The sequence below is a fragment of the Dipodomys merriami genome, unplaced genomic scaffold (genome assembly GCF_024711535.1).
Source record: "Dipodomys merriami isolate MVZ:Mamm:240054 unplaced genomic scaffold, mDipMer1.0.p SCAF_3071, whole genome shotgun sequence".
NCBI classification, from domain to species: Eukaryota; Metazoa; Chordata; class Mammalia; order Rodentia; family Heteromyidae; genus Dipodomys; species Dipodomys merriami.
The window spans coordinates 19421-24777 of record NW_027204573.1 but is presented as its reverse complement, the minus strand read 5'-3'; the positions used below and the strand labels follow the sequence as shown (position 1 = coordinate 24777).

General features: G+C 35.0%; 1 non-coding gene across 1 annotated transcript; it reads left to right on the top strand.

Moving 5' to 3' along the window:
• Positions 1–785: 785 nt before the first annotated feature.
• On the top strand, positions 786–892 carry LOC138840957 (U6 spliceosomal RNA). The gene has a single exon (XR_011376277.1). It is a non-coding gene; the product is annotated as a U6 spliceosomal RNA (small nuclear RNA).
• The last annotated feature ends 4465 nt before the right edge of the window (positions 893–5357 follow it).

Sequence of the window (5357 nt, the reverse complement as noted above, 5' to 3'; positions counted from 1 at the left end):
GAAATATATTCATTTATGTGGTCAAACATGGAAGAGAGGATGTGGCAAGCCCATAGCCAAATGCCAAAGGTAGAGATATTTAACAAAACACCATGAATTTGAAACAAGTCTTAAAAGGGGAGCTAGGCTTAGAGGAAATAGGGCAGAAGGATGGAGAGGGAAATGGTGGACTAATACAGTCATAACACTCAATGTACATATGTGAGAATATAAGTAGGAAACTTGAAGGGATAGGTGGGGTTGGGGTAAGGGAAGGAAGAAAAAAGGAAAATTTGACAATGATCCAGATGCACTGAACATTCAAATGCACATACACTCTATTCAACACTGACATGATGAAGCAAAACCCCTTTGCACAACTTGCTAAAGATAAATTTTTTTGAAGTTTTAATATTAAAAGACCAGAAGCACAAACCTTTAGAGATAAATAAGAGGATAGTATTGACATATTGTTGAGGCTTGTGTTCCCAAAATTGAAACAATTCCCAAAATTGAATATATTTAAAACATTAAAACTTTGAACGAACCTTAACACTTGCTGCAGTGTTCATTATGACAGGTGCCTTGTATAGAATAATTGAATTCCTCCTCCTACACATTTCTTGAACAACAAATATCTGGAATTATTTTGTTTTTGACATGTCAATCTTGACTTTATTCTTAAATGTGTGCTTATGTAAGAAATATATGGTTGTAAAATTTCATGACAATTCTTTTGAACTTCCTTTTTGTTGAATCGTCTAGTTTAATAAAATCCAATTGCACTTTTGATATAAAAATATTTTGTGCTCAATTCAGAATCACATACACTAACATTGGAACGATACAGAGAAGATTAGCATGGCACCTGTGCAAGGACGACATGCAAATTCGTGGAGCGTTCCATATTTTTACAACAACAGATGCTGGAGGGGATGTGGCCACAAGGGAACCATACAGCATTCTTGGTGGGAGTGTAAACTTGTTCAACCACTTTGGAAAGCATTATGGAGGTTCCTCAAACGATTCCACATAAAGCTCCCCTTTGACCCAGCAACCCCACTTTTAGGGATTTACTAAATGATCACAAACAAGACCATACTAAAACTACCAGCTCAACTATGTTTATTGCAGCATTATTTACCATAGCTAAGATATGGAACCAACCCAGCTGTCCCCACTACATGAATGGATCAAGAAAATGTGGTGTATATACACAAGGGAATTCTATGCCTCCATCAGAAAGAATGACATCACCCAATTTGTTAGGAAATGGAAAGACTTGGGAAAAAATTTATTATGTGAAGTAAGCCAAGTCCAAAGAAACAGGTCCCATGGTTTCCCTTATTTTCAATAACAAATATATGTCTAGGGCAAGCAGATAATGTCAAAAACTATGTTCATATGAACAGATATGATGATGTTAAGGGAATTGAACTCCAAGATAGGGAAACAAGTAGTTTTTTGTTTGTTTCTTGCTATTGTTTCTAACGTACTTATAATGTGCGATGTGAATTTTTGTTTCTTTGTATGTTCCTCCCCCATGCTATAACCCTTGTTTTCACTGTATTTGAAGTTGGTGCACGTGCCTCTTGTATGTACGCTTCTCTAATTTGGGGAGGGGAAGGGAAAAGATGCATGCGTGCAAACGCATGTGCATGCATGTGTGTTGGCGTGCTCAGAGTTTGAAATCAGGGCTTAAAGGCCATGCTAGCTCTTTCCTCTCTAGGTTGGTGAGGTACTATATGAACTACATTTTCTTTCCTGGGTCTTTGCTAGTTCATTAAAAATTTTGAAAAATAATTTCATGAATTTTTTTGTTTGTTTTGGAAGCCCTGATTGGCTTCCAATGGTTATCCACAGATCTCAGGCTCCTGAGGAGATATCCCAAGTAGATAGGATTATAAGTGTGACTAACCAATACAAGGCTTTCAGAATAATTTTAAAAGTAGAAGAAAATTTACTTCATGGGGGCCTGTTTTATTGTCTCCTACTTTTAAAGCATTTTGCATTGATTAAATGTGAATTTATTTCATTTTTGGATTCTTAAAAGACAGTAAGTGATATTTAAAAGTTTTGGTACTTTTTAAAAAAACTGGAACTGTGGGACAGAAGAAATTTGCCTCTCTTTGGACCTCAATTTAGAAGCTCAGCTCTGTGCATGATAACCCAAAGTCACCAACACAGTCTGTGTTGAAGACAAAATGTGACAGAAAACAATCACCATGGGCAATATTTGCTATGCTATTATTTCTTGGAAAATATGAATATTGAATTGAGAGTGTAAGAGAATGGAGAGAATTTACCTACCTTTTGTGTATTGCGGAAAGACTTTTGGAAACTTTGACTCATTTCCTTCCTCACTGTGTGTCTTTGGGCCATGCACTTAGTGCCTTTAATTACAATTTTTCCCAACACTAAAATGGTAATAACATTAGCATTATAGCAAATGTTATCTTAAGAATTAAGAGAAATAAAACTTGTAAAATACTTAACATAAACTTCCATGAATGAGCTTTGAGTTTAGCCAGAAGTTTTTTTTAAATACTAAATAGAATGTCATAAGTATTACGGAAACCATTACATGTAGTGAGCAACCAGAAGTAATGTTATCTATTGATCATGCTCTGCTTCCAGGGAAGCCAGGTGGATAACTTCTCATGCTGTAAATCAAACTGGTTATCTTCAGTCTTGTTAGTGTAAAAATATCAGGAATGTTGTTGACTGAGATGAAGTCCAAAAGAAAATGTACAGGGCTGGGAAGGTAGCTCAGTGGTAGACCGCTTGCCTTGCATGTCTGAGGCCCTGGGTTCGATTCCCCAGTACCACATAAGCAAAAAGAAAAAAAAACCGGAAGTGGTGCTGTGGCTCAAGTGGTAGAGCACTAGCCTTGAGCTGAAGAGCTGAGGGACAGCGCCCAGGCCCAGAGTTCAGGCCCCTTGACCGGATCCCCCCCCCCCCAAAAAAAGAAAATGTACAAAACTGAGAAAACATAAAAGTATCTGAGCAGTATAGTGTGTTTTACATCATTTAAGTTAAATAACAAAGATAAGGAAAACCTAGAAGAATAAATTGTCTTTTTGATATTTTATCATAGGTCTTTCCTCATTCTTGTAGAGGCATCATCAGATGAGAGGAAATGTATTTTTTTTGTTCACTTCCTTCCATTTATTCTTTTGTTTGAAATCTGAACTACATGAGACAGAAAGAAACGAAGGGAAATTAGTCACACAGGCTTTGGAAAGAAAAATCAACGTAAAATAAAATACATATAGTCTTGTATAAGGTCTAACTAAATTGAGTTATATAGTCTCAAGCATTAACAGAAAATGATTTAATCAATATCATGTTATTGAAAACTAAAAAATGTTAAGAGTTGCTTAATTTTTTCCTTTCTACTACCTTGAATAAATTATTGCTTTTGTATAGAGAGATTAAAGATGAGATTAACAAGAAACTTGATTAAAAATGGACAAAATTTCTGAATAGACATGTTTTCCAAAAAGCCCTGAAAATTGCCAATGGGTTTACAAAGTTGTGTTTAATACAACTTCTATACTGGTTTAATGTTTTGTAAGAAAAAGTCATTAGAGAAATGCAATTCAAAATTACTATGATACTACTTCATAACTACTATAACTCTTATCAAAAAAATCAAAGGAACCAGGTGTGATGGTAAAGGCTTGTAATTCGAAGCTTTTAGGAGGTTGGAGTAAAAGGATTTGGGTCTGAGGTCATCTTGGGTATTGCACACAGTAAAAAACTGCCCTTTAAAAAAACTTTAAAAAAAAGTAATAATGTTGGCTGGTGAGAGTGTGGAGAAAAGGAAAATTTCTTCACTCTTGGTCAAAATACAGGTTAGTACTCTCATTGTAGAAAGTAGTATGCAGTTTTCTAAAGAAATTCAAAGATGAAATATCAACTGACCCACCAATCATGTGATTATTTCTCTCTGAGTAACTCATAAATATATCTGTAGTTCATTGTTATTCACATTATTCACAACAACAGCCAAGATATAAATCGAAGTTCAGTGTTCAACTACAGACTAATAAACAACTGTGGTGCATGCACAAATATATTTTTCTGTTTCATCCTTAAAATAGCAAGAGATTTCTCCCATTAGCCACAACTTACAATCACCTGAAAGATGTATTCTAAATGAGGAAAAATGTTGTCTTCTGATATTTGTAAACACACACACACACACACACACACACACACACACACACACACACACACACACACACACACCAACCTCAAACATTAAGAGTGAAATTTTTTGAAAAGTAAAGCAAAGTGGAATTGCTGGGGCATTTAGGTCACAATGTAGAAGATAGTAGATATACAGGATGAACTGGTATAGAGTTACAATGTACAACATGAGGATACAGGGGACAACACTGGCCTTACATAGGAATGAAGCTAAATAAGTAGGAGTTGTTCTTCCTAGTAAAGGTTGCTCTTTTGGATGCTCTTCCTCCAGTAATGGATAAGATGAACATAATTCTTTAAATATATCTGCCTGTTAGCAGAAATAATAACAAACAATATAGCAATAATATTGTATGCTCAACATAGGACAAAATATCAAATTAAAATACATGAGATTATCCTTGGTGTGAACTAATTATTACAAATAAGGGAAACCATGGGAGCTATGTTTCTTTAAGTCCCACCAACAGTGTAATAGAGTTCCCAATTGGCTACATCCATGTCAGCATTTGCTATTGTTAGTCTTCTTGATAATGACCATTCTAACTGGGATGAGGTAGAATCAGTCTTGTTTACTTGTAGATTTGTGGGCACCTTCTAGCTACCATAAATGAATGAATCCATGAAACTTATATTGCTCTGAGTCTGCATTCTGTTCTCTTTGCTCTTAGTATAATTTTACCAAGCCTTTCATTTTCATTAATACTGGTGAAAAGTCATCCTCTCTGATGGGTGAATAGAATTCCACTGTGTTTGTTTTTGTGTGTGTGTGTGTGTAGGATCATGATAGGCCCATAAGCCTTCTGTTTCATCTGTAATTTTGTAATTCCATATTAAATTTGGATTGCTTTCTCTACTGCATTGAAAAATATAGTTGGGATTTTGATGAGTATTGCATTGTCAATTTTTTGTCGGCCATATTGCAGTTTCATCATGTAAATTCTTCCAACCAGGAGCATTAAAATATTTTCCATTTTCTTGAGTCTCCTTCAATTTCCCTTTTTAGATTTTTAAAGTTTTCACAGTAGAGGTCCTTCACATTTTTAGTTACATTAATTCCTAGTTTTGTTGTTGTTGTTTAGTTTAGATTTGATTTGGTTTAGAGGCTAATCCATATGAAGTTGTTTTCTGAATTTCAGCCTGGATATTTCCATTCTTGGTAA